Raw genomic sequence first — 27,162 nt, 5'->3', positions numbered from 1 at the left:
TCACACAGGCTTTTCAGTCTGGAAGGTTTTGGATTCTTTCTTGTTCTTAGCTTGAATCTAGTCCCAGAGATACCACCACCAAGTGCTGCCCTCAATGGAAGTTGGAGGAACAGGCAGGAGTTAAAATCATGTCCCACATGCAGGGTACTGAACACTGCCATCAGTGCTGGGAGTCCTCCTCAGCTGAGGAGGGGGCTGGTCCATCTCCACAGGCTTCCTCTGGGATGAAAGAGCCACCCTTATCTGAGAGGAAGCACCAGTCTCCCTTCTTGTGTGGGGACCAGCAGTAGGGGAACGACAGCAAACACATCTGCTGCTTCTAACAAAGCAATTAGGAGCAGAAGGGAGCCAGGTAGGGGAAGGAGTGGTGGCATAAAGGTTGACTCTAGATTGCACAAGAACTTTCTGGAAAAGTGCCAAAACAGTACTGTTTGGGTAATTTTATCAAAAGATATTGCCACTCTGGCAAGAAAGAGGAGGTTCAGCTACTTAGAACCATTGAGAACTGGGGTCTCATTAATAAAATACCCAGCTCTGAGGATGTAGGGAGGCTTGTGCAGGGGACCCAAAGGTGAGGAGGGCAAATGATCCTGACTCTTATTATATACATATATATATTTAAAGAAGATGTGGTGTGTATGTGTATATATATCAGGTCGTGGTGAATAATCCTTTCAATGTACTGTTGGATCCTATTGGCTAGATCTTGGTAAGAATTTTGGCATCCATGTTCATCAGGGATATTGGTCTGTAATTCTTCATTTTGCTGGGGTCTTTGTCTGGTTTTGAGATCCAGGTAATGACGGCCTCATAAAATGAGTTTGGAAGGTTTCCTTTTTTTTTTTTTTTTTGAAACAACCTCAGAAGAATAGGTATTCTTTTCTAAATGTTTGATAGGATTCTGCTGGAAGGCTATTTGGCTCTGGACTCTTATTTGTTGGGAGATTTCTGATTACTGCTTCAATTTCCTTGCTGGTTATGGGTCTGTTCAGGTTTTCTATTTCTTCCTGCTTCAGTTTTGGTAGTTTATGTATTTCTAGGAATGCATCAATTTCTTCCAGATTGGTGTTTGGTTGCTCAAAATAAGTTCTTATAATTGTTTGTATTTTTTCAGTATTGGTCATGAGCTCTACTCTTCTATTTGTGATTTTCTTTATTTGGGTCCTTCCTCTTTTCTTTTTGATAAGTCTGGCTAGGGTTTTATCAATCTTATTAATTCTTTCAGAGAACCAACTCCAAGTTTTGCTGATCTGTTCTACTGTTCTTTTGGTTTCTATTTCATTGATTTATGCTCTAATCTTTCTCTTCTCCTGCTTCGTTTTGTGTTTATTTGCTGCTTTTTTTCTAGCTCCTTTAGGTATAAGGTTAGCTTGTGTATTTGAGACTTTTCTAATTTTTCAAGAAAGGCCTATATTGCTATATACTTTCCTCTAGGACCACGTTGGCTGCATCCCAAAGGTTCCGAATTGTTGTGTTTTTATTTTCATTTGCTTCCATGAATTTTTAAAAATTCTTTCATTTCCTGGTTGACCCATTAATTCTTTAGTCGGATGCTCTTTAACCTCCACGTATTTGTGTTCCTTCCAAATTTCGTCTTGTGATTGTGTTCAAGTTTTAAACCATTGTGGTCAGAGAATATGCAGGGGTTACATCCAATCTTTTGGTAACAGTTGAAACCTGATTTTTGACCCAGTATATGATCTATTTCTGGAAAATGTTCTGTGTGCCCTTGAGAAGAATGTATATTCTGTTGCTTTAGGATATAACTGTGCTCTGAATATATCTGTGAAGTCCATCTGGTCCAGTCTGTCATTCAAAGGACTTGTTTCCTTTTTGATCTGCTTCGACGATCTGTCCATTGCTGTGAGTGGGGTATTGAATTCCCCAACTATTATTGTATTATTATCCATGTGTTTCTTTAATTTTGTTATTAACTGATTTATATAATTGGCTGCTCCCAATTTAGGAGCATAAATATTTATAAGTGTTAGATCATCTTGTTGAATAGACCCTTTAAGTATGAATATAGTGTCCCTCTTCACTTCTTAGTATAGACTTTGGTTTAAAATCTAATTTGTCTGATGTAGGGATTACTACCCCAGCTTTCGTTTAATGTCCATTAGCATGATACCTCATTCTCCACTTCTTCACACACCTGGAAGTTTTTTGGGGTCTAAAATGAGTCTTTTGTAGACAGTATATCAATGGGTCTTTTTTTTTTTTTTTAATCAAATCTGATATCTTGTGCTTTTGACTGGAGCCTTTAAACCATTTACATTCAGGGTAATTAAGGAAAGATATGAATTTAGTGACGTTGTATTACCTGTAAAGTCCCTGTTTCTGTAGATTGTCTCATTTCCTTTCTGGTCTGTGTTACTTTTGGGCTCTCTTCACTCAAAGGATACCCTTTAATATTCTTGCAGGGCTGGGTTTATGATCATAGATACTTTTAATTTCTGTTTGTCTTGGAAGCTCTTTATCTCTCCTTCCATTCTGAATGACAGCCTTGCTGGATAAAGTAGTCTTGGCTGCATATTTTTTTTTTTCTCATTTGGCATCTTGATTGTATCATGCCAGTCCTTTCTAGCCTGCCAGGTCTCTGTGGACAGGTCTGCTGCCAGCCTTACGTTTCTACCTTTTCAGGTTAAAGACCTCTTGTCTCAAGCTGCTTTCAGGATTTTCTCTTTATCTCCAAAATTTACAAGCTTCACTATTATATGTCAGGTTGTTGACCTATTTTTATTGATTTTGAGGGGAGTTCTCTGTGCCTCCTGTACTTGACTGTTTATTTCCTTCCCCAGATTAGGAAAGTTCTCAGCTATAGTTTGTTCAAATAACCCTTCTGCCCCCCCCATCTTCTGGGACCCCTATTATTTGATTATTATTACAGTTTATGGTATCACTGATTTCTTGAATTCTCCCCTCATGATCCAGTATATGTTTTTCACTTTTTCTCAGCTTCCTTACTTTCCATGTTTTGTCTTCTATATCCTGGCTCTCTCTTCTGCCTCGATTACCTTAGCAGTTAGAGCCTCCATTTTTGACTGCATGTCAGAAATAGCATTTTTAATTTTGGCTTGATTAGTTTTTTGTCCTTTTTTTCTGCAGTAAGTGATTGTCTAGTGTCTTTATGCTTTCTTCAAGCCCAGCTAGTATATTTATAATTGTTGTTTTGAATTCTAGTTCCAACGTCTTACTTATATCTATATTGATTAAATCTATGCCACAGAGTACTACCTCTGGTTCTTTCTTTTGTTGTGAATTTCTCCTTCTAGTGATTTTGTCCAGAAAAGAAAGGAGGAAAGAAGAAGAAGAAGAAGAAGAAGAAGAAGAAGAAGAAGAAGAAGAAGAGGAGGAGGAGGAGGAGAAGGAGGAGGAGGAGGAGGAAGAGGAGGAGGAGGAAGAGGAAGAGGAGGAAGATAAATAACAAAAACAGTGATGACAACAACAACATCTTCAGAAAGTGATTCTGGTGTATGTTGTGCACACTCTGCTGTTGTGTTTTGGATGCTCTTTCCCACTGGTTCTTCCTCTACAGGGTTCCTCCTTGCCTGTAGTGGGGACCGTATGGTCCTTTAAGTAGGTATGCTTTGGTTTGTTAGTGAAGTTAAGCAGGAAGCTGATTTTTTGGAGCTTTCTTTAATCAGTAGACTGGAGATGCTGGGGTTTTTGTTGGTCTTCTGAGGGAGAGACTTGCTCTCCCGGCTCACAAGCTGACTTGCCCTTGTAAAGATGCTCCTGCCAGATCAGGGGGGTGGGGCTTAGTGTAGGGAACTCCAGACTCCACCAGAGGTTCTGTGTTTCCTTCCGGAGTCTGACTGTGTTGGTGTGCAGGAGGAGGAAGGGGTTGGGAAGGACATAAATTATGTTGTCCCTTCAAGCTTTGTCCCCAGGGATTGAAACACCCAGCAGCTGCTACTCAGGAGGCCCTCGTAGAAAAGTGAGCACTCTCCTGTGGCCCAGGCCCTTGTCAGTTCCCTGCCCTAACCTCATGTGCCCTGGTATTTGGTACACCCAGAGCCACAGATCCCTATTTTATCTCTGGCTGGGTGGTTGGGATTCAAAACTTCAAGTTTTAAGAGGTCTGGTAATGTGCATGCCAACTCCCATCCCCTGGTGGGGAAGCTCACAGTGTGCCCAGCACCATCCCATCCCCAAAAAGCCATGGCACAGTGCACCTGCAGAGGCTAGAGTTTATTGTACACTCAGCAAAAAGCTGGAGCCAGGTTATCAGCCATCTGCACTCGACTCAGTCCCCTACTCCCCTCTGTCTCAGAAAAGCCATCATACAGGTTTGAATCCATTATGGCAGACAGCAATGAATGGCAGCCAGGTTATCCACAATCTGCACCAGTCTCCGTGCTCCACTCAGTCTGCCCCAGAAAAGTGGTGGATTGGTGCTCATACAGATATTTAAGCCTATTGTGGCTCACAACACAAAGTTAAGAGGTTTTCAAACTTCCCTTTGCATACCCCTCTGACCCCACTGCTGAGCTCCACGCAGTGGCTCCCTGGCTGCCCCACTGTCTCTAGAGAGGACAAATATGGTCCTCCAAATTCCCCACAGGAAGGGGAACAATCTCTCCCTTAGCAAGCCAGGAATTAATAATTTACCACCGCTTACTGTGCAGGCACTATCTGCTGCACTCTTTCCAATTTTCTTCCTCTGCCTGACTTTTTCACAAACTGGGCTTCCTCCCCTTCCCAGCTGCATGGCTTACCAATCTCCCAATTCAGGGCTCTGAATCTCACCTCTGCCAAATTCTCTTGGTCCAACTGTGCAGATTGTTTCTGTACTCCTTCGATCCCCTTCCTAGTAGCTCAAAATAGTTGAAAGTTATCTAATTGTATTGGAAGGATGAGCAAGTCAGGGTCCCCCTACTGCTCCACCATCTTTGAACTCCCCCAAGACACTCTTCATATTAAGATAGAAAACTCCCTTTTCATTAAAGAACTGTCTGGAGATTCATTGCATTCTGTCTATGTCCAAGCCAGGGGCACAGAGAGAGTGAAGGGTAAGTTTTGAACTTTCATTGTCTTTCTACTTGAAACCTCATGAAGTCAAAAGACTGTTTTTACTTATGCAAATTAAAGTCAAATAAGATAGAGGGTAAGGGCGGAGTGGTGCAAGAAGTAATTGGTGGCTCTGAGGAAAGAGCTCAATGCATCATCTCTAACAAGGTAAAAGAATACTGTTAAAATTCTTTTTTGAAAGGTATGAGGAAATTGCTTATAAAGATTCTTTATACCAAAGGCACTTCTCATCATTCTGAGGCTCTCTGTATATGTTCCCAGAGGGCTTCTACCTCCAAGATAATATTTCAAGTACTTTTCCCTACTATGCAAATCAGATTTTATTTCATTCAAGTTATGAGAAACCATTTTACTATAGTTCAGATTTTACATTTTGTTTTTCTCTTGATTCAAGTTATACGTCACTTTCTTTAATAATTAGTAATTATGTGGGAGTTGTTCTCCTATATTTTTTTTATTAGTAATCATTGTTGAGAGTGTTAACTATGTACTCTGTTCTCTGTTTCTACACCCAACAAAAACTTGGCATTAGAGATTATACAGTTAGATTCTCCTTGTTCACCTGATGGCTGCTACACAGTCTACAGGCTTGTCACTTGCAAGGGCATCCAGGGTCTCAGGTGCAACTTCATCAATCTCATCTTGTGAGTTTCTCAGCACTTGAGCATCACCGTACACAGATGTGTGGATTTTCAGTGTGTAGTTCCAGACACTCTTCCCTGCACCTGTAGGAGACTACATCACCTAGGGTTGTGCACTGCACAACATACACAACTGGAAACTTATGCAGTGATGCTGGGACCTTCTCAGGTGTGAAAGCCAGGAGCCAGGGGAAACCCCTAGGCTGTCTCAGAGAGAGTGTGTTGTCTGAGAAGAGGTTAAGGACAAGGTAATGTTAAATTCTAGGGAATCACCAGTGTCTACAGAAAGACAGATATCTGGGAGCGGAAGTCCTAAAGAAACATTCCAGGGCAGGTTTACAATTGAAAAGAATAAAAGCAGTAGCCATGGGCAATATCTCTTCTCCTACATATCTGTCTCCCCCACCCAGGTCAGCAGGCAGGGCAGGCTATGCCACCAAGAAGGTGGGCACAGGGGAGTCCTGGTCAGGGGATGGGACTAGATCCAAGGCAGCCTTCCAACTGTCCCTGCAGGGAGGTGAGGAGGAGGTAAAGGCATAGGTCAGTAGCCTGGGACAAGGAAATGAGGTCAGGGCCTCCTCTCAGAGACATGGAAACTGAGGTCCAGAGAGGCTGGGGTCAGAGACAGGCCTTGCAACTCAGGCTGTTGATACTCTACACAAACTCTGTCCCTCAAATCAGGGACAACTCATAGTCCATGGCTTGCCTCCTTCCAGGAAAAGCACCTCACCCTTCCCCTTGCCCAGTCTGGGGGCTTCACTGCAGTATAAGTGGGTGGGGAATTCCTGGGAGCATTTTATCTCCCTCCCTGATATGTGTGCCCCCCCTCCCTCATCTACACCTGACCAACATCCAAAAGTATAGGGCAGAGGTCAGAAAGATCATGTGGGATAAGAAAGACCAATGTGAAGTTCCCACCAAGTTATAGATGACCTTGGGCAAACCATAGCCCAGTACAGCCTCAGTCTCTTTATCCAGTAAATGGGTTCATTCCTCCCCTAGATGCCCTATGAGGGACCTCAAAATATCATACAAGAAAAAAAAAAACTAGTCTATAAACTGTAATGTCCTATTTGCATGAACGTCATTGTTATTACTCTGATAATTAGAAAGATAGCTGAAGTGAGCTAGGATAGAAAAATAAACAGTAGACTAGTAATTCAAATCCATAAATTTTATTCAGAATTCTGCTACTTACCAACTTTTCTGGGACTTACTTTTGTAATTTCAAAAGTGGGCATGCCAGGAAAAATACCAGCAAGACAGTAAGCTAGGAAGTTCCAGATCTTTTTATCCCTCAATGGAAACATTATAAAAACAACCAAATAAAATAATTTCATAGGAGCTCTAGAAACCAGTCAAACATGTCTAAATAGCCATCTATATCTATATCAATATCATCTGTATTTATTTCTATCTCTCTTTATCAATTTATATAGATACTTATATTTATTTATCTATATCTATCTGTATCATCTATCTATTTATATATCTTCCTATTTCTATACCTCTCTCTCTCTCTCTCTCTCTCCTCTCTCTTTCTCTGTGTATGTACATCTCCTATTGGTTCTGTTGACTAATCACTTCTAAAAGAAATGACATAGATTATCACAATGGAAAAATAAGATTTGTCTATATTATGCCTATAAGAGACTCACTTTAAATTTAAGAACACAGATAGATTGATAATGAAAGTGTGGAAAAAGATATTCCATACAAATAGTAACCAAAAGAGAGCAGAGATGGATACACTAATATCAAACAAGTCTTGAAGTCACTCGTTAAAAAAAAAAAAAGTTATAAGAGACAAAGAAGGATATAATATAATGATAAAACAACCAATTTACCAAAAAGGTATAATAGTTACAAACATATACATACCAAACATAAGTGTTCTTAAATATATGACCCAACCATTGACAGAATTGCAGGGAAATACAGAAAGATCTAAAATAATAGGAAGAGGGGGGAAAATGGCAGCAGAGTATGAGCACCCTAGGCTTGCTGAGTCCTATGAATGTAACTAGATAATTATCAAAACATCCTAAATACCCCAGAAATCAACCTGAAGACCAACAGAACAAACTGTACCATTAAAGGGAGAGAAGAGACCACATCAAAGAAGGCAGGAAGTGTGGAGATATGGTTTAGGGGAAAAATGGATCCTGACTGCTGCAGAGGGAAGGGAGCCTAAACATGAAGAAGGGAAAGAGAGAGTAAAGCACACAGGAGATGAACAAGGAGAATGTTTCCGTAGCCATTGGCTTGGAAAACAAGAGAGGCTGAATTTTGAGTTCTCGCAGCCAGCAAGGCTTAAAGCCTCAAGTTTTAAAGGTCAGAGGGCTTGGCCAGGATGGAGCTCAGCTATTGGAGAGAAGGCAGGCCAACAACACAGAGGCATACAGCATGGAGACAGTGAACTGAAGAGCACCTGAGGAACACAGTAGGGAGAATTTGCTCTTCTTGGAGTATGTCTCTGAGAGGAAAGTTTCACACAGACACTTCCCCAGGAACAAAGGAACTGTATGGCACCATTTCTTTCTCCTACCCTTCAACACAAACATAGAGCCACCTGTGAGAAGCAACACAGTGTGACACTGCCTGCCTAACTCGCTTGCACTATGTCCCAGCCCCTGGCACTCCAATGGAACTGCCTTTCTGGGTCATGCTTACCTCAGTCCCAACATGGTAGGACCCTTCCCCAGAAGAATAGAACAAATGCTTACCACTTACCACATCATGTCTCCCTACCAGAGAATTTTGCAGGACCTCAGTACTGGTGGAGGTGGTGACAGGTTTCATTTCACAAGCAGACCAGAGCATAACCTAGTTAAAATCACTTCATTCAGTTCAAAGACTAAACACTGCCCCCAGCAGGCAAAGAGAGCCTCTGAAGATTACTGGCCTGAAGGACACAGCAGTCAGAATGCAACAGCAGAGTGCGTGCAGAACCCACTCAAAGCAGTCCCTGAAGCAGCAGACTGTGGGCACTATAGGACCTCTTTTTCATAAGGCCATTTACTTTCAGGAGGAGGAGACATAACTGGTTTTTCTAAAAAAACAGATGAAGGCAGAGACATAGACAAAATAAGAAGACAGAAGAATGTATCCCAAATGAAAAACAAGATAAGGCAATGGCCAGAGATCTAAGCAAAACTTATATAAGTAACAAGCTTGATGGAGAATTTAAAGCAACAATCATAAGGATACTCACTAGGATTGAGAAAAGAAGATATCAGTGAGACCATTACCACAGAAATAAAAGAGTTAAAAAAGAACCATTCAAAGATGAAGAGTGCAATAAATGAGATTAAAAAAATGCTTGATGCAATGAATAGCAGGGTGGAAGGAGCACAGGAATGAAGACAAAGTAATGGAAAATAATGAAGCTGAACAAAAGAAAGAAAAAAGAATTATGCAAAATGAGAAGGGATGTAGGGAACTCAGTGACTCAATCAAATAACATTCAGGAATCCCAGAAAAAGAGAGAGAAAAGGGGGCAGAAAGTTTATTTGAAGAAATAATGACTGAAAACTTCCCTAATCTGGGGAAGGAAACGGACATCTAAATCCAGGGAATACATAGAACTCCCATCAAAATCAACAAAAGCAGACCCACACCAAGACATATTGTAGTTAACTTTGTAATATATAGTGATAGAGAAAAATATCTTAAAAGAAATAAGACAAAAGAACTCATTAACTTACGAGGGAAAACTCACAAGGCTAGCAAGGGTAAAACATTGGGAAGTGAGGAGAAAAAAATGTGTTTACATTTAAACAACCATCAACATAATATAGACTGATATTTGAAGAAGAGTTTATACACAAACCTAATGATAACCATATATCAAAAACCACTAATAAATATGCAAAAAATAAGAGAAAGAAATTCAAATATATCACTAAAGAAAATTACCAAAACATGAAAGAGAAAAAGACCAGAAACTATCAGAGGAAATCTACAGAAATAATGGCAAGACAAGTAACAAAATGGCAATAAATACTAATCTATCAATAATTGTGCCAAATGTATATGGACTAAATGCTTCAATTAACAGACATAAGGTGTTAAAATGGATATAGAAAAAGACCTGTCTGTATGCTGGCTACAAAACCCTCATTTTAGACCTAAAAACACCTGTAAATTGAAAGTAAGGGGATGGAGAAATATTATAAATGCATGTTGAAGCATTAATGGATGTCAAAAGTCAGCCAGAGAAACACTGTTAATGCAAATGGTGTCAAAAGACAGCCAGAGTAGCAATACTTCCATGAGACAAGCTAGAGATAAAAATCCTAGAAGAGAACACAGTCAGTAATTTCTTTAATATTGGCCATAGCAACTTCTTACAAGATATGCCTCTGGAGGCCAAGGAAACAAAACCAAAGTCAACTATTGGGACTTCATCAAAATTAAAAGCTTCTGCACAGCAAGGGAAATAATCAACAAAACTAAAAGACAACCTATGGAATGGCAGAAGATATTTTCAAATGACACATCTGATAAAGGGTTAGTATCCAAAGTATATAAAGAGCTTATCAAACTCAACACCCAAAAAACAAATAATCCAGTTAAAAAATGGGCAGAAGCCATGAATAGACATTTTTTCCAAAGAAAACATACAGATGGCCAGCAGACACATGAAAAGATGCTCAATATCACTTATCATCAAATGAAGTAGAAATCAAAACCACAAGGAACTATCATCTCACACCTGTCAGAATGTCTAAAATCACAACACAGAAACAATAGGTGCTTGCAAGGATGTAGAGAAAGGAGAACTCTATTGCACTGTTGGAGGGGATGCAAACTGGTACAGGGACTGTGGAAAACACTATGGAGTTTCTTCAAAAAATTAAAAATAGATCTTGTGTATGATCCAGTGATTGCACTATGACTTATTTATTGAAAAAATACAAAAATATTAATTCAAAGGGATACATGCACCCTGATGTTTATAGCAGCATTATTATGGAAATAGTCCAATACTCCATCAATTGATGAATAGATAAAGATGTGAAATGTATTTTATATATATATATATATGAATATTGAATATTATTTAGCCATAAAAAGGAATGAAATGTTGCCATTTGCAATGACATAAATGGAGCTAGAGAGCATTATGTGTAGTGAAATAAGTCAGAGAAAGACAAATACCATATGATTTCACTCATGTGTGGAACTTGAAGGAGGATCAAAAGCGAATAAAGAACTTGAACAACACTATACCAATTGGGCTTAACAGATATACCTAGAAAACTGTATCCAACAATAGTAGATTACATATTTATCTCAAGGGCACATACCACCTTTTCCAGTATATATATATGTAATTTATATATATACATGTAATTTTAATTTGAGATCATACAAAATATCTTTTTTTGTTCACAATGGAATGGAACTAGCAATCAATGGTAGAAAGAAAACCAGGAAATTCACAAATATGTGGAAATTAAACAAAGTACTCTTAAATAACTGATGGATCAAAACTAAAACCAGAAGGATAAACTGAAAATACATGACACAAGTGAAAATGAAAACACACCATACCAGAATTTACAAGGTGTTGGAAAAGCAGTACCAAGAGGGAAATTTAGTGTTAGAAATGCTTACATTAGGGGTGCCTGGGTGGCACAGTCATTAAGCATCTGCCTTCAGCTCAGGGTGTGATCCCGGCGTTCTGGGATCGAGCCCCACATCAGGCTCCTCCACTATGAGCCTGCTTCTTCCTCTCCACTCCCCCTGCTTGTGTTCCCTCTCTCACTGGCTGTCTCTCTCTGTCAAATAAATAAATAAAATCTTAAAAAAAAAAAAAAAAAAAGAAATGCTTGCATTAAAAAATGACAAAATTCCAAACAATATGAGGTACTTAGAACAATCACATTCATAAAGATGAATGATGGTTTCCAAGTACCAAGAGGAAGGGAGAATGAGAAGTTATTGTTTAACTTCTATAGACTTTCGGTTTGTGAAATAAAAAAAAAAGTTCTGGAGATTGATGGTTGAAAAACATGGTTATATATTTATGTAATGCCACTCAATTGTAAACTTAAAAATGGTTAAAATAGTGAGTTTTATGTTATGTATATTTTACCGTATTTTTAAAATGAGCATGCCAATAATACCTATTGTATTCATTCATCTGTTCATTTATGCAATCAGAATTTATAAGAAGGAAGGGAGGAAGAAGGGAGGAAGAGATGGAGGGAAAGGGAGAGGAGAAGAGAAGAGAAGAGAGGAGAGGGGAAGAGGGGGAGGAGAGGAAGAAAAAAGGAAGAAAGGAAGGAAAGAAGGAAGGGAGGGAGGGAGGAAAGAAGGGAGAAAGAAAGAAAGAAAAAAGGAAAAAATTAGTAAGTCAGTTTCAGAAGGTGGTAAGAACTATAAAGAAATCCAAGTAGGGTGATAAGAGAGAGACTTGGGGGTGGGTGAGGTCTGCTTCTATTGTTGTAAAGGAGGCGTTTTTGAAGGGATGGTATTTGGGCAGAAGCCTGAGCGATGGGAGGCGGTGGCCACGTGTAGGCCTGTGGAGAGGACTCCAGGCGGAGGAGCAGCAAGCACAAGTCCGTGAGCTGTTGAAGGGACAGTGAGAATGAAGTCAAGCTGTGATGTGGTGAGAAGTGTGTAGGTGAGCTAGAAGATTCGGGGGCATCAGCTTTCATGGGGCTTGATAGAGCTCTGCTCATGTGCAGTGGAGTGTGTGATCTGATTTATACTTCAGAAAGTGACTGGCTTCTGAGTGAATACTGGATATTTATTTGGAAAAGAAGGGAGGGCAGCTAGTTAAGAGTTTGTCATCTTGTCCAGGCAACAGAAAATGGTAAGCTAAATGGGACTGGCCACAGTGGAGAAAAGGGAAATGGTTGGATTAGGGAAAGATTCTGAATATTGAATCAAAAGGATTTGCTTATATACCAGTCCAGTGTTGTGAAGGAAAGAGAAGGACCAACAACGACTCTTAGGATTTTGGCCTCAGGAATAAGTGGACAAGGAAGCCGTTTACAGAAATAAGGAAGACCTGGAAGAGACAGATTTTGGATGTGAGGAAATCAACAATTTTGTCTGGATCTGCTTAATCTGAGATGTTTGTGGAGGAAGGGAAGGCATGTGAATACAAGAATCTGGAGTTGAGAAGTAAAGTCAGGGCTGAAGATACAGATGTGGCAATCATTTTACAATAGATCAGTTCTCTGTTACATTCCAGAGAGATGGAGCAGAGAGGGGAGAACTAGCAAAAGTGACTATGAAAAATGGACAACAGGGAGTGTGGCATCCCAGAATCCTAAGGGGAAGCATTTCAAAAAGGAAGGAGCCAAATGATGCTAAAAGTGTGAGGATTCAGATAATGAGCAAGTACTCTGTAAATTGTAGGACGCCATTCAGATGTTAACCGCAGTGTGTCCCTGACGTTCAGACTGAATGGGTGGCCCCACCAGGAAGGGGAGGAGGCAAGAAACTATCGAGGGCTCCAGTAGAAAAAGCTCAGCTGCAAGCTCAGGAATCACCCGAGTTAGGGTCCAAGACAGTGTCCAGAAGGCAGAGAGTGGCTGAACCATGCCTCCATTCCTCTTCTCCAGAGCAGCTGGGAACCTCCCCCATTCTTCTCAGGGTTCAGAGACCTAAGGAGACAACTCTAAGGTGAGGGAGCTGCCCTTGTGCTCAGGGTGAGAAGAGTGAGATATCTTACAGGTATCCTTCCTCCCAGAGCTGTCAAGACCCAGAAGCTCCCGAGGGGCAGGGGCCTTCTTCCTGCTCCATGATGGGCACCTCTCCATAAAAGGCTAAGAGAGAAAACATGGTGCCTATTTTTGAAAAATCAACTTCAAGCAAGTGTGAAGGATACAAGCAAATGCAGCTCAGCTTTCTGAACTGGTTTTGACTTTCAAAGCAGTGCAGGAAAAGACGCGGTCATCTGCTGATGGGAAAGAAACTGTATTTTTAAAGCAAGTTGGAATACGGCTGAAGGACCAGAAGAATCATGATTTTGGCATGGGATCTAGAACATGAATTGATCTATAAAACAGGAGAACAGAGGACAAAGGTGGAAGATGAGGGTGTGAGGCTGTCTCTAAATTCCTACTCATCCTAGTTTGTGCAGCCTTGGTCCTACCTTGTAAATGACGCTTGGAGGACAAGTGGCCCTGCTCCAGCTTTCAGGGAAGACAAGGGGGCTGAAGGAATCCCCCTCTGCAGCAGCCGTTGGCCGAGAGCTCATGCTAAGGATATAATAGGAAAACATGTTTGTGACCTTGCGGGCTTTAGCGTGCATGTCAGAGCACAGCGGCCGGGAACGCCCGGCTTGCCCAGCTTGCTCAGGGCAGAACGCTGCCCCAACGGAAACTTGATTGCTCTTGACAATAGCCCGCAGGGTCCATAGAAACATGTTTAAGAATAGGCCTCGTTACATCATCTAATCCCGTGACCTTGCCGGTGATGTACTATTTAGGATGTACTACAGATCATTCCCTTGATTGTCTTTGATTGTTTATTGCTAATAAATATGTGAGGTTGCAGCTGTTCGGGGCGATCGCACTCTTGGTGGTGGCATGCCTGGCAGTCGTCCCCTGCACCCATGCTCTCTTTCGCAAGCTAACCTGTCTGTGCCTCGTCCTTCTCCCAAATCAACGCCGTGGCCCCATGGGCGGTGTCGCGGCACCCCTCCTCTCCACTACACTGTGACTTTTACCCTCCTGGAGCAATGGTCATATATTATATCTACAGAAAATCTCAAAAGTATCCCCCTTCACCTCTACAGATCTCTACACTAAAGATGAAGAAAGACCACGGTAGTGGGGGGAGGGGGAGGGCAGGTTTTAAGGGGAAAGGAAAGAGGGAAGAAAGTTAATGCTGTTTATCACTCCAGTGATAAAGGCAGGTACTTTAAACAAGTTGTTATTTTTAGCCCCCAAACTGTATTGATTTTATAGAGGAAGGAACCAAGACTTTGAAAATCAAAGTAAATCTCCAAGATCATCCAGCTGTTAAGAGGCAAAGCCAGGGTTCACACTCCAATATTCCATCGCTGTGCCAGTGCTCTGGGCACTTCCTCTGCAGCCAGGGCTGCAGGAAGTTCTACTGCAATAGAGAAGTGAGGGTTTGGGGCTATTTCCTTTCAGCCTGTTTGCTCTGAGTCAGTCTTCTGGGCCTTGACACCGTTCTTCAGAGTCTCTAATTCCCCCAAGCATTAAGGCCCAAGGATTTTCACCCCAGGAAATTTTATGCAGGAAATGCATCTTTTTCCCTGAGAGCTCAACTAGCACAAGATTGAGCCGCTTTAGTGAGTAAAGGCTCTGGGGGAATTTCTGAGGCAGGTGGCTGCAGAAGTAGATGCAGTGGTTAGGATGTGGGAGAGAAAGGCCAATGTGGAGGAGGAAATCAACTTCTGAGTCTCTGGCTGAATAATGCAAAGGCTGCTAGGATCCCTGGACTCTGCTACTTTTCCACTGGTGCTCATTCTAGCGTTGTTTGCTTTCAGGTTTCTAGCTTAGGAACAGTTTATGGCATTTCCTTATTGATTGTAGAGAACAGACTTTGTAAAGTGTCTTTGACCTTGTGAGTCCTCTTTAAATCTATGTTAGGGACAATCACTAGGGCCCCTGAGACCTCCCTGTCATGTGCCAGTACAGGGCACAGCCTGTGTTCTAATCTGTGAAAGCCTGGGCCTAGCTGAGCAGTAAAAGTCACTTGCTAAGCCCCTGGTTCTTCTTTTGTGCTACCAATAAGACGGTGCTGATGGTCACACTAATGTGTTGAGGGTTTACTATGAGCCAAAGAGGCACTTTGCTTTATATCCCTCATCTCATTTAATCATTATATCAACACTTTACCCCAAAAGGAAATAGGAACTTTGAGGAGGTTTCATTGACTTGTCCAGGGGGACATAGCTAAGACGTGAAGGAGCTGTATTCCAGCACAGTTCTGGCCAGCGCCACAGTCTGCTTTTCCCAGAACCCTCCATCATCTCCAGGGATGATTATCCCGACTTCAGAGGGTCAGTGGGACAATGTGGGTGAATACGTTTGGTGGGCCAAGGAAAGGATATATAATTTTACCTCAGAAAGGAAAAAATAAATTTTGAGCTGATTTGTTTTTACTTTTTTTCTAACGCCAGACCCTCCCGGCATCAGTCAGTCCTTCAGCTGGTCACATTTGCACTGAGACCTGCTAACAGCAAAACGGAACCTTCAGCTCCTCCAACTAGTTTGCTCCATGCTTAGATAGACAACATGCCTTTGTCTCGCCTACATCATACATGGATCCAGACCACTAGACGCCATTAAATTTTAAGTTTACTATCTGATTTAGATTCTCCCAGCATCATGTTTTAAAAGCTTATTACCAGAAGGTGAAGATTTGTAAAACTGACATTTTAAGTAAAAATGAAAGAATTGTCAGGTGCAACACTACTCCTTGAGTGATAATTAGAAAGCACTTGGTAGCAGGCTGAATGCCATTGTGAGGATTGCATATGTTGGTATGTGGCCTGTTCCCTTTGGCACAGGTGAGAGGAAGGATCAAATGGTCTTATTCTAGGCATGAAGGGCTGCTAGGTTGAGTCTCAGAAATCTTGTCTCGTCTGCTGTGGCTAGGTTTTGATGATCTTCCCAAAGTTAACTGAGAAATTCCTGGGCTGTCAGTTTGCAGGGATTGAATCTCAGACATCAGTCCCCTGCCCACTATCCACACCTCATTCTTACAACAGGGCAAACAAAACTGGCCTGCCAACTCCTGGCTCCTCATTGCTCCCAAATCTTGACTGGTCAATTTTGAGCCTCCGCCATAGCTCAGGGGGAGTGGTGATAAATACATATGACCCCAAACCCTCTCACTTGTATACATTTTAAGGCCTCTGGATCTGTCTTTGAAATCTTTTCCTCTGACTTTATATTACGGTATGAATAGATGACTCGTGTGTGTGTGTGTGTGTGTGTGTGTGTGTGTGTGTGTGTGTGTGGTATATTGGGGGGTGACTCTTCTGGCTTGACAGTCACATGATGTTCTAACAAAGTTCTTCAGAAAATTCCAGATGAGTCTCTTCCCTTGGTTGTTTGGGCTGTCTGCTTGGGGATCCTCCACACAGTCCTCTGTGTGAGAGCGAGGCGGGCACCATGCTCATGTCAAGCCACACAATACATTCTTAAAAGGACTGCATCTTTGTCTCTGATATCCAGATCAAAGGATCTCTGATTGGCTCACAGAACCATAGGCTCCTCATGAGAAGGGAAGGTGTTCGAGAGAGACAGATGAGAGCAAGAAAATAATAATCCAAGGGTCTCAGTAACCTTCCTCAGGTCCAAATCCAAAGCCTACTTATAATCAGCTCTTTAGGAAGTAACACAGGAGAGGATGTCCAGAGATGAATTTTGTTGCTATCTTCCCAGGACAGAAATGCAGACATCCTCCTGGCGCTAGGAGCAGAAGCCCTCAATGGCCACCGGCACCCAATTCAGACACCCACTTAGGGCCTTTAATCCACAGTCTTTGTTTTGGTATGTATGCATTTCTCAGTTCTTTTCTAATAAGGTGGGTGCTTGAGTGTATACCCTGAACTTCGGCTTCTATTGAGGAAACAGTAGCAGTGCAGCAATAACAGCAACATTATGAAGACTCACCATGTGCCAGGCACTGTGATGGATGTTTTGTAGATAACGTCTCATTTAATCAATGTTCTAAGCAGAAACAATTAACTCTTCTTTTGTAGAGACTCAGAGAAGTTGAGTGACTTATCTTGGGTCACACAGTTGGTAAAGTCTGACCGAAATATGATTGACTCCTAAATCTAATATCTTAATCTCTGTGCTCTGCTATGTGTTACCTGCTATCTCTTTCTCCCTTGGCCCCAGCCAGAGGCAACACCAGTTGCGGCTCTGTTTAACAACCCCAGCTTGTCCCTGAGACCCAGCCCTGCGGAAGCTGACCCAGCAGGAGGCTGGCCTGGGACGTAGATGAAAGGCTAAGGTGAAAGCCAGAAGCCAGTGCTGGTCAAAATCACCAGGCCTGTCACCTTTTTCTCCATGAATACTCTTAAATAGAAAAGAGCTCCTTTGTCCCTAGATGGGGACACAGGCTAAAAGTATTTGTCTTCCCATTTCCATCAACCTGTAAATGGTGAGGCAAGACAAGGTATCCCAAATTAGTGAGGTGAGTTTCTTGGGGATCTCATTAGTTGTATTCCTGCAGCATTCCAGCTTCTGAGCCTGCTGCACTCAGAGCTAGCCAAAGAGAGAGACCTGTCTCTACCCAGAGTATAGGGAAAGCATCAGTTTTGCATCCTGTCCAGATGGGTCTGCAGCTTCTTAAAACAATTCCAATAAAGCTGGCCTGCATTAGGAGAAGTGGAATAAGATTGTTCATCTGCCATTGTTTCTAACTTGTTGATAACAGCTAATCTGTGACCTCACCTCCCAGAGCACAGATGAAGCTGTTAAGCCATTATTTCAAAGGACACAACCAAGTGGACAGGGTACTCCTAGCTTTTGCAAATCCCACCTAGCCCTGGAGCTTTGGAGGTGGGTAGTTAAGTGTAAAGCTTTCCAAGCTAAAATCAGCAGCCCCCTTGAAGGAATCTCCTGGCAGATTATTTAACTCCTAAGTATGGACTTCGGCTCTATAGCCAGATGGGGAGGCTCTTGGGTATAGGAATCTTGTCTGACAAGGATCAGAAGGAACCTTTAAATAGCTCAGGGCATTTCCTCATTTACAGATTGTCATATGGAAACACCAAGAAGTTAGTTAACTTCTGAGGGTCAAATGCCCAATTCAGTGGATGTTCACAGTTACTTCAAAGTAGATTATCTCAGCCCTCAGCTTTATGTGCAGGGTTTTTAAACTTTCTCATTTTCACTTCGTGTGCACTCCACACTTTCCCTCCTCCTGCAGGGTTTTGGACCCTCTTGTGGTGGTCAAAGTGACATGCTAATTAAGTGATAGTGAGACAAAGATTTAAAATCAACTTCTGTACAATATGACTGTTCAGTACTGCTTCTTTGAACAGATACAGAATCTTCCTCACTGCCCTGGTGACGGGGTTGTGGGATATAGGTGAGGTTCAGTGGGGTGGAGTCCGGAGCTGATGACCAAGAAAGAATTTGTGAGACGTCTTTGGTGCAAAATTGGTGGTTTATTAAAGCACGGGGACAGGTATGAAAGAGTTGCTGCCCCGGGTTGTGAGGGGTGGCTGATTATATACTATGGGGCTGGGGGAGGTAAGGAAACAGGAAGGTTGAGAAAATACTTTGATACGTTAAAGAAGACTTACAGGATACCAGAGGCCTTGCCATTATCAGGTTAAGCTTGTTTACCCCTCCAGTAAGGCATTAACATTAAGGTGGTTGGGGGCTTCCTGGAAGAATGTCACATGTTTCCCACCCGAGAGTGTGTGTGGGGGGGGGGGAGGGGGGGGTTGCAGGGTGTCAGTTTATGCTTTGTCTTCAGCCAGCCTTCTGTTCCCTCATCACTGAGACATAAGTGTCTGTGGTTCTGAGCCCCAGACAGTCATGGGGTTGTGATGTCAACCTGCACGTGCACTTCCCCAGAGTCAGCAACCCCCATTTGCTTTGGGAGCCCAGTTGTCCCCCCGAGATCCCTTTTCTGTCTGCTTTTCACCTCACTGCTATAGACCTGCACTGGCCTGGAAACCCACCTCTCCCCAGGTTGCAGGGGCATGCAGGGACTTGATGTTGAGATGTGAGCAGGTCCTTTTGGGCTGGGTGTGGCGATGAAGGCAAGGATCCTTGAGGGGTGAGAGGGGGAAGTCAGGGCAGCTCTCCAGAAAAATAAAAGCCAAGCCAGATTGTGGGAAAAAATAGGAGGGGGGTCCTTACGTCCATGAATACCAGAGAGCATTTGCTGTGCAGCTTTTTTTTTATCACTTCTTGCTCTGTGTGCTTCATTTGTTTTTCCTCCATTGTTAAACATATTGAACAGTTAACAACAACAACAACAAGAAACCTCAGAGAAGTTGTATATGCATTGAAACAAGGAAGAAGAGAGAATATGAGAAGCTTAATATTTCAGTAGTCCAAAGCCAGAAGCCACTGGTGGTTGAAGTAATGTGGGCTGGGAGCGAACGGTCAAGAAGGAATTCTTCAGATATTTTAGGTGCAAAAAGGTGTTTTTATTAAAGCACACAGATGGGACCCCTGGGCAGGAAGAGGTGCTCTGGGATTGCGAGGAGTGAGTGATTTTATACTTTTAAATTGGGAGGGGCTGAGATAAAGGAAGTTTCCAAAAGGATTTTCATATGTTAAGGAAGATTTACAGGATCCTGGAGGTCTGGCTTTTATCAAGGTAGGGTTGCTTTTTGCCTCTAGCAAAGCATTAGCTTTAAGGCAGTTGGGAGTTTCTTGAGGAACTTCATACTCTGTCTGCCTCAAGTATTTGTTAAAGGGCTGCAAGTTGTAAGGAGATTTAATTTTATCTACAATTTCTTTTGGCTTTGCTTTCTTCATCAGTGTTGACAGCAAAAGGGGAAGAACAATAGGTGAGTTTCTGGAATGATCTTAGTAGAAAAATCAAGAGTCTGAGAAGCCCTGTCTATATCATTTCGTGTCTGTGGGCATCCCCAACTCTTAAAACGTATTACTCCTACAGCCTCTCTTCTGGTTGCAATACTCTCCCCCATCTGCTCTTGCGTCCCACGCAGGCAGATCAGTGCGGCTGTTTAGGAGATGAGAGTGCTTGGGTGGGAGTCAGGTCATCCCAGGCTTCTGCTTCCTCACCTACAATATGGTATTAATTATCTTTCCTAATCCATTCAAATAATCCAAGTAACAAAAATGCTGTACTTCACTAAGAATTTTTAAAAAATTCCATCTGTCCTCAGGAAAACCATTGATTTTTTTTTTTGTGCCAGGAGACTTGTTCAGTGGGTTAGTGCCAGTTTTGCCTGCTCACTCCCCGCTCCCCCAGCAGTGTCATTTTGGATACTGATAGATAGAGGCAGCTGCCAGGTAAAGGAAGCAGCCCACCGCTTCACTGCTCAGTGGTGATTCACGAGCTGGCCTTCTGATGAAGGCAGACGAGCAGCAGGGCGCATGGAAGGGCAAGCCTCAGCTCTTGAAGCATTGCCAGATTTAGCAAGTTAAATGTGCAATTTAAATAATGAATTATGTTTGTGTGTGTGTAAGTGATGTGGGGAAACAAAGGCAGAAGGAAATGTAGATAAAATTAAATGTCCTTATAACCTGCAGCCCACTGATAAATACTTGAGGCAGGCAGAGTATTAATGTCCCTCTGGGAAGATCCCAACTGTCTTCCTGTTAAGGCCTTGCTAGAGGGAAAAGCGACCTTAGTTTGACAGTAGCAAGGCCTCCTGTATCCTGTGATTCTTCTGTAGCCTATGAAAATCCTTCCCTTATCTTTACTTCCCCAACCCGAAGTACATAATCAGCTGCCCCTCACAATCCTGGGGCGACAGGGAGCAGCATGGGTCCTGTCTCTGTGCTTTAATAAAACCACCATTTTGCACTGAAGACATCTCAAGAATTCTTTCTTGGTGGTCCGCTCCAGACCCCACCAAACCTCACCTATATTCAAAAACTACAACATGAGTATGTCCCAATTATTGCATAAAATATCCCAAAAAACACATTATTTGTTGTTTATCTGAGATTCATACTTAAACTGCCATCCTGTACTTTATTCGTTAACCCTGCACTCTTATCATCTCAGCCACCCTGGAAAGAGCTGCACTGGGGCTTGAGACGTGAGGGTCACACAGAAGGCCTGGCAGATGTGGCCACAACCGTGGGGAAGCCTAGCGAGAACCAGTGGTGAGCAGTGACATGTTCAAACATTGTGGAGGCCCCTATCTGGCAGTTTTGGGCTCAAAAACACTGAAAGCCACAGACTCCAGCTTCACTTTGCCAAGGCTGGGGTGGGCTTGCAGGAGACTCTCAGGAGAGTTAATGTGTGGTGGCCCCCAGGCCTCTGGACCCCTTCCTGCTCAGTCATAGCGTGTTGCAGCTGGCAGATTTGAGATGGACCATGAGAGCCCTATGGTTTAATGCTCCATTTCCTCTTCCACACTTATTGCAAGTATCCTTTCAGCTTGGTTATTATTATGTTTTTAACTCACAAATGTAAAACAGCTATCTTCTTGAATTCCTCACAGTTATACTTTGAATTTCTGGAAAATCTCAATCCTGGAATGTGGGGGTGGAGGAGGTTCCAGGAGCAGTTGATGAGAAAAGAAAGCAGGACACAGTGGTTTGGGGATCTACTGGTCTAAGTGGTTTTTTTTGTTTTTTCTTTCTTAGCTTTATTTAGCCTGCTTTGGACACTTCCACAATGGAGAGTCAAACAAGTCATTGGAACCAGGTGGATTGGGTTAAAATACAGGGAAGCATTTCTTGGAATGGTTGACATATCTGTGCATCAGCTTCCTCCATAAGGTCATTCAGAGGAAATACCTCCCTCCCCCTCCTCTCTCTCCCCAGTAGCTCCCTGATCCTTGCCCCTTCCACTTTTGTGCCCCCATCTCTGGGCATGAGGTCCATTCCTCCTGACACAACCAATAAGAGCCCTCTTGTCCCAACCTCTTCCTCAGCTCTCTGCTCTGCTTGGGCTGCTTATGGGAGAAAAATATATGCCAGGAAAAATTGTTTCCTGCCAGAGGTAATTAGAACTCCCTTCTTGGGGGAGAGTCTGGCAGAGGTTATATCTGGGAAATTCTACCCTCTCTAATTTTCTCTGAAACATAAGCCCACCACCCATTGCCCAAGACTCCTGGGCACAGAAGAGTGGGCCCTTGTGACTGTGGCAGGACCTAACCTATCCCTGGGACGCAAAAGCCAAAAAAAAAAAAAAAAGAAAGAAAGAAAGAAAGAAAGAAAGAAAGAAAGAAAGAAAGAAAGAAAAGAAAGAAAGAAAGAAAGAAAGAAAGAAAGAAAGAAAGAAAGAAAGAAAGAAAGAAAGAAAGAAAGAAAAGGAAAAAATCCTGCATATTTCTGTGTTTGAGTTCATGTGTGGTTGGGGCAACTTCAGAGGTATATTGGGAACACTTCCCTTCTAAAGCTGCCTTCTCATACCTGTCAGGCATTTGAAATTCTTCTCATGGTGACACGGCTGAAATGTGAGGCTGTGGGTCAGAAATACATTGAGTGAACATCTGGATAATTATCTAGTCTTGCAATCTGGGAAGGCAGCTGAAAGGGCCAGGCCCTACCTCCACTCAGGTCAGGACCCTTGTTAGGACCTAGAGCTTTCTGGCCTTGGCTGATTGGAACTAGAGCACCTGTTGTGGTAACAGAGGCTTTGAAAATACAGTGAGACCCAAACAGATGTTCATATGAACCTGAACAGCTTACATGTACATTTCAGGAGAACAGCAAGCTCTATGCCCACACTCCCTCCATACTTCCCATTCAGTGCCCTGGGTCTGGCAATTAGCAAAGAGGAAGGTCAGGGTTCAGGGAAAGAGGGAATTGACAAAAAAGGCATTTGGGTGGAGCCTTATTGATATGGGAAACAAAGGCAGAAGAAAAAATTTGTTACATTTCCTTATTACCTACAGCCCACTCACAAGTCCTTGAAACAGGCAGAGTGACATTCCTCTAGGGACTCGACTGCCTTGATACTGACACTGCTAAGGGCAAAAGGTAATCCTAGCCTGACCCCCAGGATCCTGTAAGTCTGTTGTGGAAAATAATCAGACCAGTGAGAGACCAAGCAACACTTCGAGAAGCCGGAGAACTTAGGGTTATTTTACGCTGGTGGACCCAGACGAGCTCACACTCGAAATTCTGGGCCTCTGCAGCAGCAAGGTTACAGAGCTTTTATAGAGAAGTGCAGGGGGTCAGGTTCCAAGGCGTTGCTGACTGCTGGTAGGTGGGTTTAAATTGGCTGGGGGCGGGGTTGCTCTAGGTCGGAAACAGTGATTAGGGCACTGCGGGATGCTTGTGGTGGGAAGCCTGTTTACAGAAGCAGAAAGGGCTGGTTAGCTCTTGCTCCCAGCAGGGCTTCTGATTATTTGTAGCTATTGTTAGTAACTTCCCACCTTCTGGGGCCTGTGGGCCTGGGCCTGCCCTGGGTTATTTTTCTCTTCAAGTCTGCTTTAACATATAAAAACCTTTTAAGAAATTTCCTTTATCTCTAAAGCCCCCAAGATATGTGTTGGCAATCGTCCCCAAGTATATGGCCCACTGATATACATCTGAAGGGTCTCATTATTCAGGTTTTATTAGATGGTAACAAATGACCTTTCCCAATAATACCTAGGCTCCTCCTCGAAGTCCTGGAAACCTTGCTTCCAAAACTCCTTAGAGACTTAGGCTATCCTTAACCCCTTTCCAACTTGAAAGTATATAATGGGCCACTCCTCATGACCCTGGTACAGCTCTTTCTGTCCACGGGTCTTGTCCCTGTACTTTAATAAAATCACCTTTTTGCACTAAAGACGTCTCAAGAATTATTTCTTGGTTGTCAGCTTCAAACCCTAACATCTTTCTTACATCATAATCAATAGTATTGGGCACCTCTGAACACAGGCCTGGAGGTGGAAAGCAGGCTGGGAGGTACGTTGGTAGGGTGCCCATAGGATTTATAGAACAAGCTGGATATTTTTGTGAATGAAAGGAGTGCTACTGTATGGAGCTTATGGTTATCCAATGAATATGGAATATAAGTGTGGGTTTGGTGGTGGTGTTTGGGGGCTATAAGATGAAGTTGAAGAACCAACGTGGAATAGAATAAGAGCAGTCTGGCCCTTGTTCAGTCTAGGGGAGGGGGTGTGTGATCTCATCATTTGGGGACAAGTTGAGTTTGGGCACCTGGCTACGGTCTAGGGGAAGTAGGTGATGAGGTAGAAGTGACTCTGGAAGGCCTTCAATGCCCTTGGACAATGGCTACCTCTATGGGGCTCTGAGCACAGCAGCAGGGAAAAACTGGACCTTCGTAATTTCACTCAGGCATCAGAGTGGTGGGTGGAGAGAGGTACTGTGCCCAAGACAGGCAGCCCCTTGCCACTGGTCAGCAACACCGTGAGAGGCCTGAGCAGGGCATTAGCTAAGAATCTGGGCAAATTCCCAGGGGTTTTGGTCTCCAGGCTCTGCAGACCCAGAAAAGGATGTCCCTCTCACAAGGTGAAATGAAGCTGCTTTGCACCCCTCTAAGGCAGGCCCTGTGCTGAAGGAGCAGTTTCTGCTAAAGTGTGGCTAGGGCCATCTTAAACAACAGCCCTCAAACCTCATGTCAGCGCCATTAACAAGCCAAGCCACCTGGATATTTCAAACCCCCCCAGGGGTATTCCATGGCCTGCTACAATCAAATACAATGGATGTTCGCTTGTACCTGATACAATGGATGTTCGCTTGTACCTGATTTGCTTAATCTCCCTGAGCCTTGGTCTCCACGCTGGGCTAAATGGCTCTTTCATATGACACCTCTCAATATGAATGTTTGCCAAACAGTTACAAACAGGTGACCTCTGACTCACACTCTGAGGTCCAGGCTACATATGGTCCAGGGGCTGAGGGGAGAGGTTCAAGAGGGAAATGGTCAGGAAAAGCTGCACAGAGCACATCCAACATTTGCTCCAGTTAAATCTCTGGAAAAGGCAGTCAAATATATTTATTCTCTGGTATTATTGTCCGGCCCCAAATTATTCCTAAATCCACAGAGAGGATTTGGGAGAGGGGTTTGGAGGCAAAATGAACTCTCAGGCAGCTGGCCTATTCTTTGCTTCCGCCACACTTCTCTGTACCACCGGTAAAACTCTGTATCAACAGTAGGTTGGGACGTATGTTGATAGGGTGACCATAGGATTTATAGTCCAAACAGGATGTTTTTGTGAATGAAATATATCTCTTTCCCTGGACCTCAGAATGCCTGGCCACTGCACTACACAGAAGCTTCCCAGCCATTTTGCCAAGTGGCCACAACGATCATCAGGTCTGAACATCACTGGCAGACCGGATCAGCAGAATCAACATCACATCAGCATCTGCAGATCTCACAGCCTCCATGTTCTGCCCTGGACTAACTTCTCCATCCACTTTTAGTTCTAAAGGCATTCTGAGTCATTCATAAATTCATTAACCGTGTACTTACACTTGTTTGTAGATCAGAATCATGGTCTTCATGACCTTCCTCAAAAACCTACAGTGACTCTTTACTGCTTACCAAACGAACCCCAACTCTGCTCTGGCATCCAGGACTCTTGATTTACTGGCCCTGCTTTTCTTTTCAGTTTCATTCCCAATCACCTCTCTCTCTCTGTGCAGTGAGTTCTTTAACCACACAGCTTGTTTTTGCCAAATATGTTTCTTTTGAAGTCCTTTCTTAGCACGAACTATTCTCATTGCGGGAAATAGATACCCCCTCTTCCATTCCTATTGCCTGATTTCTATTTATTTCCATAGGAAATGGTGCTATTAAAGTAGAAAAACAACTAACCTCAGAGACAGACAGACATGGCTTAACTTTGCCTTTTTTTTTTTTTTTAAGATTTCATCCATTTATTTGACAGAGAGAGAGACAGCCAGAGAGAGAGTGAAGACAAGCAGGGGGAGTGGGAGAGGAAGAAGCAGGCTCCTAGCGGAGGAGCCCGATGTGGGGCTCGATCCCAGGACTCTGGGATCATGCCCTGAGCTGAAGGCAGACACTTAACGACTGAGCCACCCAGGCGCCCCTTAGCTTTGCCATTTTTTAACCAAACTTAGGCAAGTTCCTTACGCAGTTGAACCTCATTTCCCTCAGGTTCTCTAAAATGGTGATTATAATATTTTCCTAAGAAAGCATTAGCTGAGATGACAAACAAAACAATTATCTCAGGTCCCAGAATATAGTGAAATACTTGGAAACTGCCTACCATGATTATTTAAGAGAAAGCATCTTGCATACTACTTGATGTATCATAGATGTTGGGTTGAAATTAATTTTTTCCCAGCTTTTTGTTAAGAGCCTTTCCAATAACTGACACCTCTTCTGAGGAATCTTTGACTCAAGCCAACTTGATCTCCTATGTACACTACCCAGACAGATTTTTCCCTTCTCTTAGAGCCACTAGTGGTTCTGTCACAGCTCTTCGATGTGGTCTTGTATTATGGTGACAGGTTTTTGTTGTTATTATACATTGTCTTTGTGTGGTACCATCTGCCTTTCACCATCCATCACTGCCAGTGGACCTCCCAGTGTTGGGTTGAAAGCAAGTGGTATAGAATAGATGAAAAGAAGAAAAGAAAGCCATATCACCATCCCATTGCCAATATAAGAAACTCCACTTCCCCCTTTTTCTTTTTTTTTCATCATTCCATATGACTTTTCCCTCAAGTTAGATAATTTTTTCCCTATTTTCCTCTCCTTTCTATGCTTAATGTTTTCTTCTGCCTTATAGAGACGTTCTGTCAAATACTTGGAATGGAACAGTATGATGCATAAGTTCTTTCATAGTCAATTGATTAAAAAAACAAAAACAAAACAAGTCTAAACACAGAACACAATGTAAAGCAGAGCTATCAGTCCCCAAACAAACAGGTGACTT

Source organism: Ursus arctos, unplaced genomic scaffold (genome assembly GCF_023065955.2).
Source record: "Ursus arctos isolate Adak ecotype North America unplaced genomic scaffold, UrsArc2.0 scaffold_22, whole genome shotgun sequence".
Classification (NCBI taxonomy): domain Eukaryota; kingdom Metazoa; phylum Chordata; class Mammalia; order Carnivora; family Ursidae; genus Ursus; species Ursus arctos.
Note: the sequence above shows the minus strand (reverse complement) of the source record.